This window comes from Apium graveolens, chromosome 3 (assembly GCF_009905375.1).
Source record: "Apium graveolens cultivar Ventura chromosome 3, ASM990537v1, whole genome shotgun sequence".
In the NCBI taxonomy this organism is placed as follows: Eukaryota; Viridiplantae; Streptophyta; class Magnoliopsida; order Apiales; family Apiaceae; genus Apium; species Apium graveolens.
In genome coordinates this window covers 226,824,340-226,840,546 of record NC_133649.1, presented here as the reverse complement: position 1 = coordinate 226,840,546, position 16,207 = coordinate 226,824,340, and the positions used below count along the sequence as shown (strand labels likewise).

The 16,207-nt window shown below is 33.8% G+C and overlaps 1 non-coding gene across 1 annotated transcript; it reads right to left on the bottom strand.

Moving 5' to 3' along the window:
* Positions 1–2,807: 2,807 nt before the first annotated feature.
* LOC141716411 (small nucleolar RNA R71) lies at positions 2,808–2,914 on the bottom strand. The gene has a single exon (XR_012573123.1). It is a non-coding gene; the product is annotated as a small nucleolar RNA R71 (small nucleolar RNA).
* Positions 2,915–16,207: the final 13,293 nt, after the last annotated feature.

Below are 16,207 nucleotides of genomic sequence, written 5' to 3'. Positions count from 1 at the left end.
TTTTGAACCAAAACAAACAAATAAACCAAATAATTCTTAAAAATCTCACATGCATTCACTTGGTAAGATATTGGATTCAAATCAATTACTTTTACAACCATAATCCATTCGGCTTTATCACAAAACACAAAAAAAAAATCCAACGATTCTTTTAGATTCTAATCTTATCAATTACAACCTCATATCTTAACATGCAATCATAATTTCATCCAAATATAACTCCAATTCATCATTTAATTTGAACCCACACTAAAACAAAACCAACCAAATCACTTATAACCATTTAATTGCTACCATTCATACTATTACACATCAAAAATCATTTTTCCCACACAAGTTTTAAGAAAATTCGAACCTATCAAATGTTCAAGACCAAAAGAAACTTAGAACAATAACATGCAATGACTTTTAGTGACATGCATATAGATTCCTATGACATGCTTCCCATTTTATTCAACTAAACACCAAAAGCACCTAGTAATAAGCCTTATATCCCATCTTCCAAGCACAAAACTTCATTTACCATCAAAACTCAAGAATCCATCAAATATCAAACATGCAAGTTATATCTTAACAAGAATACATTATAGCACTAAGAATATCACATTTCTAAAATCCCACCGGCTCTCCATTGATCATGGCCTGTGGTGGTTGAACTCTAGAGTGCCCAAACACGGGTCTCATCTTTGAGTTTTGGGACCTTAGAATCACAAAACACACTTTTTTATATTCCCTCACGATCACATACCAAGAAATTGTACTTTCTTGAATATGACCAAAGAGATGAAGCTACGAAAAGTTGCTTAGAAACTTACACGTAAAGTGTAAATGAATAGATGGCTGAAAATAATGATTATTGATGGGTAGATCTTTGAATTTGAGCTATGTTTTGAGGTTGCATGTAAGAGAGAGAGAAGAGAGATGGAGAGAGCCGAGAGAGAGAGAGAGTGAGGGAGTGAGGGAGGAAAAAAGAGAGAGAGAGAGAGAGAGAGAGAGAGAGAGAGAGAGAGAGAGAGATAGAGAAAGAGAGAAAGAGGGAGTGAGGGTGGGTGGTTTATATAATGGTGTGGCAAGGGTAGTAAGCTAATTATGCCATAATTTGATTTTCACTTCTCATTTCTTTTATTCTCAATCCCAAAAACGAATTTGAATATTATAAAACTCTCTCATATAAGATAAAAATGAAACTAATATCAATTTTAAATTATAGGATTCAAAATTAGCTTTCCAACCATATTTTTTAAAATAATTTTTGAGCGTACGATTGATTCTCTATGGATTTTACAAGATTGCGCTCAAAATAGAAATAAAACCCACTTAAAACATTTTAAAATACACCGGTCATGAAATAAATCCGTCTATCATTTTTAAAAAGTCTCTAGGACTATTTTGAAGACATCATAACAAATTTCATGGCTTAACCACATTTGGATAATTTTATAAAAATGCATAAAAGTTCAATAAACCTCATTTAAATCAAATAAATCCCTTAAATCACTTTTCAAAATCAACATATCATGTAATCATGCATACAAACAAGCAAACACATACTCACACATCACAAATCATATCTGATCACAAAATTTCCCTTTTAATTATTACTCCCCTTTTCGCGTATCGGGTCATGTTCTACCTGACGGCCCGACGCTAATCGTTTCAATTACGTTTCAAAATAAATTCTTTATACCAACTGACACGTCACTAGAATATGATACTTACTTAATCATTACATTTTACATAACAACAAATAGTTCACATTTAAACACTTTAATCCCTTTATTAAATCAAATAAATTATAATTACACCACAACATCATACTTTATTCTCTTAATGACGTCGCGAAATTCCCAGTCGTTACAGCGCCCGCGCCAGTTATTCCAGTAGGTCAGCGCGGCCGCGCCCCAGTGCTACGCGGCCGCGCCGGTACAAAAATGCAGAATCCTGATTTAATTATGAGTAAATCACTTTTAGTCTCTTAGTTAATGCATGCTAGTATAATCACTTTAATTAGTTAATCAACTCAAAATTGATATTTGTCTTAACAGTTAATAATAACCATACATTGTTGCATAAGTGCATATTTTGTTTAAACCAGTCTCTCTGGGAACGAACTTAACTTAATCTTATACTACTTGCGATCGCGTACACTTGCGTGGTTTTGTGTGAACAAGTTTTTGGTGCCGCTACAGGGGGTCGGTGTTAAATTTAGTTTATGTGCTTGTCATCAGTGGTCATTAAAGTTCACTAACTCGGATTATTTTCTTACAAGGTTTACTTTGTTCGTGTGTTTCAGGTACTGTAGAGAGCGTGTATGCGAACACGTTCTCAATCTCATAAGAAAATACTAGACGAAGTTGAAAAAAGGAAAAATAAGTTTTTGAAGAAGTTGAAATATTTGAAGAAGAAGTTTTTGTTACAATGGGAGAACTAGCAGCAGAAACGAAAGCATTGAAGGATTATTCTCAACCAAAGATTAATGACATTCAATCTAGCATTGTCAGGCCATCTATTGCAGCTAATACCTTCAAAATCAAGTCTGACACGATTCAAATGGTATAGAATTCAGTCCAGTTTGGGGGTTCTCCAATAGAAGATCCCAATATTCATATTAGAGATTTCATCGAGATCTGCGACACCTTCAAGTTCAACGGTGTTTCGGAAGATACTGTGAAACTGAGACTTTCCCATTTTCTCTAAGGGATAAAGCTAAGAGCTGGTTGCACTCTCTACCACCAGGTTCTATTGTGACATGTGAGGATCTTGCTCAGAAATTTCTAACTAAGTTCTTCCCTATGGTAAAGACAGCTGCAATCAAGAATGCTCTTACTCAGTTCGCACAACAATCGGGAGAATCTTTATGTGAAGCTTGGGAGTGCTACAAGGAGATGCTTAGGAAGTGTCCTCATCATGGAATGCCTGAATGGATGGTCATCAATTGCTTTTATAATGGGTTTGGAGCACAATCGAGACAAATGCTAGATGCAGCATCAGGTGGAGCCTTATGGGCCAAGAGCTATGAGGAAGCTTATGAGCTAATTGAGATGATGGCTGCTAATGAATATTAGAACCCAACTCAAAGACTACCACAAGACAAGGTAGCAGGAATTTTGGAGGTGGATACAGCTACGGCTATCACTGCTCAGCTCAAGGCATTGACGATGAAGGTGTGACGCCCTCTAAACCCGGGTCAAAAGTTTGGGGCCCATAACATACATATAATATATAAACCTGTATATAAAATATTATAAGCAATGACCCTGCTTTACATAATCATGGATCCCAACAGGTTAAAGTATGAAAACAAGACACAAACTTAACTTTTATAACAACGTACCAAATCCCCGACTAGTTTAACTTACAACTGATAACGAAATTAATCTTACAAGATTGCATATCTCAACTACAATATAAAGCTGCAACTAGCTCGATCCAACTCGACCTGGAATCCTAGCTCGCACAATGGACAAGGAAACCTCGCTATCAATCATTTCATTTTCAATTGTAGTATACATAAACAGATTCGCAAGAGTGAGCTAACTAGCTCAACAAGTCATAATAACAATAACTGAGGTTAAACAATGATCAAATGAGATGATTCAGAGGAATCAAGTTTCTTATTAAACAATCATTAAAATTGGATATTTATTTAAATTTTAAAACCAAGGTTAGGCTGTTGATTAGTCATGCACTAACCTCGAGCAAGGCACACAGCTCTGCTCTATAAATAGGATCTAAAGGCACATATTGCCTAATTCAACCACGAATCTGGTCTGACCATGAATCTGGTCCACATAAAGAAAACTATCCAATTCTAAAACAGTTCAGTATGATAAACAATATAATTCAATAAAACAAGATCATAATCGACAATGATAAAACATTTGGATAAAAGCGTAATACAATTCATTAGTATCACAAGGGTATCAAGTCATCTTGGCTCAAGTGATCTTCATTTTCAGCTACCAGCCCTTTACCCTTGCTTTCAAAGACCTTTGATGTAGACTCAACAGCTTCTACCTTCATCTCTTTCTCTTTCTCTAACTCAACAACCAATGCTATGGACCCTCCTTTCTTCCTTCCTTTCTCCATCCTCTCATCTTGCTCAATTTCAATCTCATAAATTTTTAGGATGCCATACAGTCTCTCCAAGGTGAACTCCTTGTAATCCTGAGAATTTCTCAGTGAGACTATCATTGGCTTCCATTCTTTTGGAAGAGATCTAAGGAACTTGAGGTTAGAGTCTTTTGTTTGATAGACTCTTCCATGTAGCTTCATAGTATTTAGTAGCTTTTGAAATCTACTAAAAATATCAGTGAGAGACTCACTTTCTTTAAAGTGGAAATACTCATATTGCTGAATCAGTAGCTGCATCTTGTTCTTCCTTACTTGCTCAGTACCATCACAAATAATCTGTATTTTTTCCCAAACCTCTTTGGCTGTTTTACAGTTAATGATGTTATCAAACATATCACCATCAACTCCATTGAACAAAATATTCATGGACTTCTTATCTTTCAAGACTTGCTCAATATCAGGATCTGACCATTCATGCCTAGGTTTGGGAACAAATTGTTCATTTCCAGTTGCAGCTCTCATTGGTACATGAGGACCTCTCTCTATGAAATCCACATAGGCCTCATCTGGGGAAAGAATATGTAGGTGTATTTTCACCTTCCAGTGGTGATAATTATCTTTGTCCAGAAATGGAATTTTGACTCTAACATCCTTCTTGTTCATCTTGCTGTTTGTTGTGATCTTTACACTCTTTGTACTTCAAGAGCTTGCACTGATACCAATTGTTATTCCCTAACAATACAACAAGAATTACAGAAGGGGGTTGAATGTAATTCTGGCTACTTTTGCAAGATTTTAAAAACAGATCTAACTTGATAAATATATAAGTGTTTGATTTGCAGAGTACGGAATGAAAGAGTTATATAAATTTAAATGCAAAGTAATAAATACACAAGCTTTAAAACTTTCTGGTGGATTTGAAAGTATCCACCATATATATATATATATATATATATATATATAAAATGAGAACCCTGTAAAGCTTGAATAGCTCACAGCTGCTTACAAGTAGAACAAACAAACTACAGAGAAATTCTTGACAAGTACAGATTTTTCTATCTCTCTTTAAAATGTGTTTGCTTAGTTGAATGTTCTACTAGCTACACTTGGTTTATATATCACCAAGTTTTCATGACAATAAGATAAGATAATAAAACAAACATATCTAGTCTAACTCCATGCTGTTTCACTACTCTATTCCAGCATCTTTGAATATCTTCACAATTGCATGTAAATGGTAGTGCTTCTTTGTTCTCAAATTCCTGCTTAACAGGCTACCACATTTCTTTTGCAAACACTCAACGCATGTGACTGTGTTGTCACTGTCAACAGATATTTAAATTTAATAATCCATCGGGTACATGTTTGTCATCCGTCGGGTAGCTTTGTTGATTATCTGTCGGGTAGCTTTGTTGATCATCTGTCGGGTAGCTATTTGTCACTTGACTCCATTTCCCTTATACATAATTAAAGACATCTTATATTTACAATTAATCAACCTATTCTGCATATCCACTAGTAGTCAATATAACTTTGATACTCCTACAGAATCTACACAAAGTTGTTTGCAGAAATGTGCTACAATACTTATTTGTTATATAAGCTACTCACCGGGTGGATGTCAAATTTTCATCCGTCGGGATTATAATAAATCATCCGTCGGGACTATATTTGATTAAATATCGAGCGCTACAAAATTCACTAAGTTAAATCTACTAAGGTGTTTTGTTTAATTTATCATCAAGTTCATAACATATTCCTAACAGTATGAGAAATGGCTTCTAGCCTGTAGGAGAATCAGATATTATATGAACAATGATTTCACCAGGTTTAGTTCTTTGATGTTACAAGGTATGATAGAGTATAAAAGTTTCTGTATGTTCAAGTAATTCTGTTCCAATGTTTGGTGTATGGTGGATATGTATTTGTGCAGTAGTATCGTATTTGTATGGTTTAGATTCTGGTAATCAACAATGGACGGTTTACAAGAATAGGGCTTACAACTCAAAGATCAGATGATGTGATCCGGGTTCAAGGCTGAATGATTTAAAGCACTTATAATATAAAACACAACTATTTTGAATACTAACAATATGTCACGAAAGAGTTTAGAAATACTTTCAATATATCATGAGAAAGGTTCAGAAGTACTTGCCTTATCAAAATTGTTTCCAACTTCACTGGTACTTGTCTAATAATTCTATTCAACAACCACATGTCTACTTTTTCTACGCTCCGCTTACATTCACCGGTCACTTACTTTCTTTTCTACGCATCAGTTCTATTTTTCTGATCACCTGCTTTCTTTTCATATGCCTCGCTTACTTTGCTACGCATCATAAGTATCTATCAATATTCAATCTCATATTATTCTAATCATCACATAGACATCATAAGGTTTTATCTACCCTTCGTTCCACCCAAATCCGACTTACGGATTAAAATTTATGACTAAAACGGTCAAACAATAGACACATAGGCATATATCACATTAATCAGATAGCACATAGCACATAGCATGCAAGGTATTCAATCAGAATAATTTTTCAAAGAAGATTCAGGGTTAAAATGATTTTTGTAGTATTTAATACGAATTTCTGAATATTTTTCGGAATTAAAACGGGTCGTTGAATCATTTATAAATAATTAATCAAGGTTTAAATACCTGAATCTGACTTTAAAATCATTTTATAATAATTATTGAGCCTTGAATGTAATTTAGGAAAATATTTTAAAGCTCGATACTATTTTTTGGGATTTTTAAATCAAAATAAATAATTAAATCCAATTAAATAATCAATTAAAATTAATTAATAACTAATTAAATTAATTAATCAATTAATATTTAAATTAATTGACTAATTAAATAATTAATTATTAACTAAAGTTAATTAACTAAATAATTAAGATTCATTTTTGAAAAAAATTCAGAATAATAAATAATGAATTTTGGAAATTTAAATGAATTTTAGAAGATAAAAATAGAATTTTTGAATTATTTTAAAAAGAAAATTATAGAAACAACTTTTAGTTTCTGAATTAGGGGAAAATGGGATCGAAACCGGGTCATTTATTTAGGAAAAACGGGTCAGTAAGAATAGGTCTGGGTCGGTATGAACACCGGCCGGATTCTAGGGAACAACCTAGTTTCCGGCGAGGTTCACCGACTTCGGTGACCTCCAATTAACCCTCCCCCCACAAAACCCTTCGATTTGCTATGTTTTTCATCCCAAACCAAAACACAATTGCCCCGACAATTCAAGGAGCCTTACAGCAGCCATAACTGAGGCTCTGTTCGTCACTTTCGGCGAAAATTGCCATGAATGCCGGTGAACATTCAAGAAAACCGGCGAGATCGTTTCTTGTTCAATTCTTAACAAAAATCAACAAACTTTATACCAAAACGAAGTTAAGAACACGTATAATCTACCCAGGTCATCAAGAACAATAAAAAATACTAAATTAAACCGAAAAATTGATTTAAAAATCTTATAAACTTCAAAAACTCATTTTTACTATTTACTAAACCAAATCAAGCAAATAATATATGAAATTTATCCTTAGAACTTCTACAATCATAATCAGTCAAAAAAACCATCAAACATTTACTCAAATCAAAAACCAAATTTAAATTTAAATACTTAAAAACTGAAAATACGAAATTGAAAAATAAATACCCTTATTCAAAGATTTTGATATGGATACGCTCGTCTCGTCGAGAATTTCTTTTTGACTATTCATACGCCTCCATCGGGTTCTAATTACGTGAAGGGTTTTTAGCACATAAACGCAACGAAAACGTAAATTTAAATCTTAAAAAAACCGAAACCCTCCGCAGTATCCATGCGAAAAATAATATTTAATTCGTAGTTCAGTATGTTTACCTTAAGAAGCTTTACATTAATGGAAAGATGGAGGTCTTTAATAGCGATCCAAGAACGATGAACGGAAATCCCTAGCAGCTGCTCCTCAAGTGTGAAGCACTCCACTGGTATCCACCAAGGGATCAAAATAATGGAGGGAGGAAGAGGTTGAGAGAATTAGTTGTCTCCCTCTCTTTTCTACTTTAGAATTAGGGTTTTTATTTTTTTTTTGGTTGAGGCAAATGGGGTTTATAATAGTATATTTATAGGCAACATTTTCAGCTGAAAATTTTCCCATAAAATAATATTATTATTAACCCTTTAATTTATTATTCTTATTAACCAATTAACTAATAATTAAAATACCTTTTAATCATTAATCCCTTTTCTAAACACTTTAGAAATATAATTCTCTCACTTGATTTAATTTCCAAAATTAAATTCTTAATTAATAATATTAAGAACTTTTCTTAATTATTTTATAATTAATTAAATCTCATTTAATCAATTATTAAATTTGCTAATTAATTATTTATTTCACAAATAAATAATTACCAGCCATTATTAATTAATTCCTCCACCATTAAATCATTCTCTTTTATGGTGTGACCCTGTAGGTTCAATATTAAGCCGGTACTAGAAATAAATAATAATAAAACTATTTTATCATTATTTATATAAATTCTCTAATTTATTAAATATGATTAATTAATAAATTAATCATGTTTATTCTAAATCGTGAGGGATACTTCTCAGCATATCGCGACTATCGGGATAATATGAATTCACTGCTTAGAATACCAAGAACCTATTCAGTGAATAGTTACCATACAATTAATTCCTTCTACCCTGCAATGTCATGATTAAATACAAGGCATGGAGCTCGTGTCAAGCCTATCTTATTTAATCATATGCTTTCCCATTCACTATGCTTAGTTCTAATTAATGTGAATTAGAAACTCCTTTCTAATTTCATTCACTCTGGCTAGAGATTCCCGAACTAGCATAAGTGGATCAGCATTGAACATTCTCTTCCTTCACTGGAAGGGGTAGATCCTTTATTGATCATACACTATCTTCGTGTACAAATTCCTATACCCAGTAGAGCCCTTATAATTGTCCCCGGAGACTAAGAACTAAACCAAAGCATAGTTCAGTGTACACAAGATGACTATGATGACCTCAAGTCTAAGGATACTTGTACAACTATCACTATGTGAACAACTGCTGACACGTGAGTGAACTCCATCAGTTGTTCAGCTGTGTGAGTCATGTTCAGTGAACTTATTCTATAATAAGCACCTACATACTAGCTATAGTGTCACCACACAAATGTCTATCAGAACAAACATCCTTCATAATGAAGCAAGCATAGTATGTACCGATCTTTGCGGATTACTAATTACCAGTTAGTAATCCAACAACCAGGAAATATTTAAGTTTAGAGTTATCATCTTTTAGGTCTCATTATTATGATCTCATCATAATCCATAAAAAGCTTTACTCTAAAATATGGTATATCTTATTTAAACACTTAAATAGATAAAGCGCGCAATAAAACCAAAACAAGTCTTTTATCAATATCAATGAAATCAAAACAAATTACATAAAAGTTATTCCTAAATAATCATACATGATTGGACTTAGGACACATCTCTTTCATTACGTCTTCAAATTCTTGTTTGATTGCGAAGAATAAAAAAACACGGTTCATTTCTTTGGATAATTATCTATTTTTACTGTATAATAATGTTTATCTATACAAAATACAATACTGTATTGGCTATTTATATTTACGGAATATTGGTACCCCGTTGGATCATATCGAATATAAAATATTACGTTTATTTGATAAAACAGATCCAAATCGGTACCAGTTTTAGGATAATTATCCAAATCTATACATTTTGTAAATACAAACTTGGTGTTAGGTCTTACAACACTGTAGAAGGGGGTTGAATACAGTGTAGAATACAATCAAATCGATTTAGAACACAAGTAACAGAAAACAGATGTATTCGATATAATAAACTCTGTTACAATGGAACTGTCCTCTCACAGTGATGGACAAATATACGAGAGCTGCTAGGTTACAATGTATGAGCTTCTCGATAATGATAACACATATAGTGTAAACCTATGTCTGTGTTTATATAGTACACAGTTACAAGATACCATCTAATTGATATGGAATATAATTCTGTCTCCTAAAATATATCAATCAGATATCTTATATAATTATTCTAGTCCTCTAACTCTTTCCTTGCATATCTTCTTCTTGTATTAGTCTCGATCTTCTACTATTAATCAGCTTCCTTCCTTAACTGTAAGTCCTCTCGTACTTAAGTTCTGATATGACCTTAAGTCCTGATATGACACTAAGTCCTGACTTCCAGTAAGTACTGATTCCAGTAAGTACTGATATTTCCTTTTTGTTAAGATCTGAAAACTAAACATGAAACATATTAGACATGACATCTCAAATATATCCAACAATCTCCCCCAACTTGTAAATTATGCAAGAATATACAAGTTAATAGATTTGATGATGTCAAAAACATTTAAGTTCAAATGAAATAAGAGTTTAATAAGACTATCAATTACAACTTACAGAACATCCAGCTTTACCAACATTACTGGATCAATCTGAATCCATAATGATTCTTAACAAAATCTTTCACCAGCTTATCTTCAGCTTTCCTCAGAACTTCAACTAACTGTGCTTTGACCTGCATCAGTTCTTCTTCTTTACTATCACCAGTTTGATAAATGGCTGTTCTGAGAGCTTAAATGGATGTTCTTTCAAGTCCATCACCAAGTCTGATAACTTTAGAATGTGAAGAGTTTTCATTATAACATAAGCATTTTCCTTTTAGAATTACTTCCACCTTAGCAGAAATCTTCAGCATATGAATTTCTCTTCCATCATCTTCAGTAATTATTGGACTGTAATGAGAAGTTTTTGTACCAGAGATTCTGAGTAGATCTTTTATAGCCTTCAAAATGTATTCTGACCATCTTCTTGTAACATCAGATTTTACTTCCAGAAGATAGTGAATATGTTGAAGTTCTCTGACAGACTTCTTTAGTACATCAGTATCAGCTAGTCTATAAGTCCTTCCATCATTGAGAAATAAGATCAATTTCTCTTTTAGATTCTCCTTATCATGAGCATATATCACAACTTGAGCAGACAACACCTTGTCAAGGTGCTTTTATTTGATTTGTTCATATGGTTTGTCTGTCAACATGAAAGGATCTCTTAGAGTAACTTCTACTCCTGTTTGAATCTTCTCTTCGTCAGAACCTAATCCAGCTCTATCTCTAGGTTGCTTGGCTCTCAACCCAAATATAATGAGTTGATTAATCATGAGATTGGATTTTGGTTCAACTGGAGTAGCTTTCTTCCATAACAGCTTATTCTTATCTGCAATTGTTATTTTATTCAAATCAACTTGATCAGAATTTGTTGTTTCTTCTATAGCTTGTTGTCCTTCATTCTGAACAACTTGAGCAATATCAGAGGTTGTTTTAGATTCTTCAATAATCCTTCTTCTTTTCAGAATTTGAATAGTTTCATCTTCAATAAGATTATCATCAGTTACTTGATCCATTTTGCATACTGGTTTCATCAGAACTTGAGAAATTTTCATCTCCAGTGACTTGATTGGTTCAACAACTTTTCCTTTCCCTTTGTCTTTGGGATTACTCGCAGTCTGTGATCTAGTCTTGAACTTTGAAATTTTAGAATTTGACTTTTCCTTGATCACAATGCCTTTTTCCTTAGGCCTTGGAGGTTTCTTTGCATCAGAAGCTTTAGACTTAAGATTTGTGTTCTCAGTTGAAAATCTAGCTTCTTCCTCCTTGAGAGCTTCTAAATCCATTCCTGGATTGTGTTTCAGAAATAATCTTCTTGCTATCTCCTCATCAAGTGTCTGGATTTTAGGATCTTTGTAATAAACAGTAGTCTGCTACCCTTTTAGCTTCAGAGTTTGCAAAAACTTCTGAGAGTCTTTTGATCCTGACTGAATCAGAATATCAGAACTTAACACCAGACTTTGTTTATCAGTACTTGACTTCAGACTTTGAGCATTCACATCATCAGAACTTGACTTGTTCTATATAGAAGATTTTCCTTGAACTTTTCTTTGACCTCTGCTCTTTTCAGAGTTTCCCTGGTCATCACCTTTATCATCCTTCTTCTTCAGTACTTGAGTAGGTGAGCATTTGGACTTAACTACCTTCTCCCCCTTTTTGGCATCATCAGGAAGTAAGAGAGAGGGAGAGAGAGAAGAAGTTCAACTGAAGATTGGATTTCATCTAATTGAGCTTTCTGAGAAGCTTGATTAACCAGAACCTCAGCAATTTGGGCCTGTTGCTCCTCTTAAACCTTCTCAATGGCTTCAATTTTCTCAAGAGTAGGTCTGACATACCTATTATTGTCAAGCTTAAGCTGTAGATCGAGCTTATCAGCTTGTTCCCTGAGTGTATCAACTTTAGCATGAGTAATAGAATGTAGACCAGGAAGACTTCTTGTACTCATAGCTGTAACCTTAAGTTAAGTCTTGAAATCAAAATTTGATAATAACTCATCAGCTTTTGATACATGCTATGTCAGAATTTTGGTGCATGGAATAAAATCTGATTCATTCCACTTCTTGGTCCACTCAACTCCCCTGTGAGTTTCTTCCCAAGGTACAGGTGCATCCTGTCTAACAAATTTCTTCACCAAAGCTTCCTTTCCCAGAATAGGAACTGGAGTTTCAATAGAAATACGGTCTCCAGAACTTGAGGAAGTTTCATCATTTTCTGACAGTACAAGAGTGTGTGATGCAATTGGAGATTCAAGAATAACATCATCTAAATTTTGATCATCAGAATTTATCTCCAGAGCTGGTCTCTTTGATGTAGATGGTATCTCAGCATCTAAGATTAGAGATTTGACTGTAGATGGCTGAGCTTCAGTAGTTGGAGCTTCCAGATAAAGAACTTGAGGTATATTCAAATTGTGAATATCTATCTCAGAGTTGTCAGTTTGTTCTTTAGCATCATCTGAAACTTTTATTGGAGAGTCAGGAGGGGTAACCACTGTATCAGTAGCAGTGTCTGTGGCTTGAGCTAAAGAAATCAGAGCTTCAATAATGATTGGTTCTTCTGAGATCAGAGATTCCTGATCCCCTTCCTCTGCTTCTTCATTATCTTCCGATGAAGATTTATCCAAATACCTCCTAGCCTTCATTTTCTTCAATCTCCTTGCTAAAGAAGGAGTTGTTGTTGCAGCATCAGAATTTATGGATTTCATTTTCAAAGTATGAGAACTTTGAGCTGTTGTTTCTTTCTGAGAAGTAACATTCTCACCTTCATGTATCACAGGTTCCGATGCAGGAACCTGTGCTTCAATAGTTTCCTCCTCATTAACAGATTCATCTATGAGGATCATCTTCCTTCTCTTTTGTGGAGGTTGAGGAACAGACTTTATCCTCTTAGAAGATTTGGAATATGAAGGTCTGATGGTAGATTTTGGTTGTGGTACAAAAGTTTGAGGTGTTTGATTGGAGGTGGTAGGTGTTGATGGTTGTGGTTCAGATGGTTGAACATCAGGATATAATGTAGTATAAGTAACTAGATCATAGGTTATTAAGGCCTGTTTGACAGATAAAGGAACTCAGAGGGGTCTTAACATAACCTTCTTATTATCAGTAGATAATAAGTCATTAAAAGCTCTTTTTGCTAGTCTAAAAGATGGAATTAATTCACTAGTAGATTGGGGTTTATCATCACAACAAAAACTATAAATAAGCTGACAGAATCTAGAAAAATAAAAAATATTCATATCTTCCGTCATCCTATCCCCAATAAAACCTAAAACAACACTTGCATAATCAAAATCAGTTTGATTAATGAGAGCAGACCCGATTTGTTGACTGAGTATGGGCATTGCATCAAAATTAGAGCATTTTTTGGCGAAGGTCTTTGTAATGCAGTCAAAGAAGAAACTCCATTCCCTCCTTATGTTGGATCTCTTCAATTGACCCATCTTTGCCAATGTCTTTTCATACCCCATACTGGCCATCATATTCCGAAGAACTGGCTCCTCAACAGTTGAATAAACACAGTTCTCAGGTAGCTATAGTGCTTGTCGAACCGTGGCTAATGTCACAACATGCTCATCCTCCCCTGTTGAAAAGATAATACTTGGGTACCCTTGAGCACCACCATCATCATATACTCCACTTCTCCAAAACTCTAGCACTTGGATTCCAGAGACTGCGTCAGGTTGGGTCAGAGCGTACCCAATATCAGAATTAGCAAGAAAGTCCTGAATGAAGTGAAGTTCCGATGGAGCTTCAGCCATGCTAAGAATAGATGAGTAGTTATTGGGAACACACTTAGCTCCATTAAAAATCACATCTTTTGGTGCCATCTCTGTAAGAAATTAAGTGATAAAGAGAGAGTGTTTGCAAGGTGTTTAATAAAGGTCCTGTAAGAAAACACTTCAGAGAATATTAGAGAGAGAGAGAATAGGAGAGATGAAAAATAGAAAAGTAAACAAAAGATTAGAAAATCTTTTAACTCCCATATATATACTCTCTCCACTCAACAGTTATATTTTTGAAGCATGGGATACACTTTACACCTGTCAACATGTGAACAGTTAGTAAACGGTTAGAACATGAGTTAATGGGCACGTAAAATAAGCAATAATTACTGTGCACATGTAGTTTTTCGGGACCAACACGTTAACCACTAACCCATAATGATTATGACTATTTTTATTTTACCCAAATATATTCTGATTTAAATATGACTGTTTCAGATTTTACCACAAATAAGTCAAGTAAAGAATAATGCCACATAAGCATCAAAGATTCCATCAGGATTTAATATGAACTTAACTTATATCAGATTTTACCAGTCATCAGAATTTGCCTTCTGTACTCAAAAAGTGAATGTTTGTTTATGTAATTCTTCATACAAAGACTGACTTATTTTCTTCAGAGTTTAATCATCAGAACTTCCATCAGAACTTATCCTCAGAATTTATGCAAATGACACTTAACTGTTTGTCAAAAACAACTTAATCACCACATTAATTTTCATCATTCATATGGAGTGAAAGTGTGTGCATTCAGCAAAATATCAGATAAAGATTAAAGTCTGATAAACTTCAGTACATCTTTGAAATAAGGCATAACTCAGAAAAGTGCTTAAAATCTATCATCAATCATGAAGTCTACTATAGAACACATTTATGCATGAGTCCACCTCAACTATTTGTGCTTATTTTATGCATCTTTTGAAATTTCTTTTTATAGTGGCTTCTCAGTGTAAGTGAGTCACGACTGCTTATCAGAATTTATGTTGTTGTCAGAGTATTTCTCCAGTAATCAGAGAATGTGAAAAGTCACCAAGAAAATTTATTTGCTTTTCTAATGCATATTACTTAATACCAGCAATGCATTTGGGACTTCCCTTCCACATATTTACTCTAGATCTCAAAGGAGTACCTGACTTTTTTTATATATTTTTTTTTTGATAAGTGAGGCTTATCAGCATATAGTTCATCCTTAAGATTTACTGACAGTAGAATCTAACATATAGGAAGCAATAATCTAGTTTGTGACTTAGTAATAAGATACACAAAGTAAACTTGACTAAGCTCAAAATCAGAATTTGCTTGTGTTAATGAGTTTCCACATAAACAACTAATTGAAACATGGGATTTCCAGTATGTTAAAGACTACTAGGTTAGCATCTAGCACAGTTATCCTCATTGGATTGAATAGTCATAGAATATTCAAAACACTTATCAGAGTATAAAGATCCACATCAGATAACAATCAGCATTTAATGAATTTTCAAATTTTAAACACATATTACATAGAGATAATACAATCTGTAAATACTGATCATAAAGTCTGATGCATGAGAACAAAAACTAAGCAGATTTAGAGAAAGAACCTGAAACCATTCCAAGTTCATTTACCAATCTTATAAAAGTAGCTTTACATAGTGGTTTTGTGAAGATATCTGCTAGCTGTTGATCTGTTGGAACAAAATACAATTCCATTATACCTTCTTCCATATGTTCCCTTATGAAATGGTACCTAATGTTGATGTGCTTTGTCATTGAGTGTTAAACTGGATTACCTGTCATAGAAATAGCACTTTGATTATCACAGTAAATAGGGATTTTAGAAAATTCTAACCCATAATCCAGTAACTGATTCTTCATCTAAAGAATCTGTGCACAACAGCTTCCTGCAACA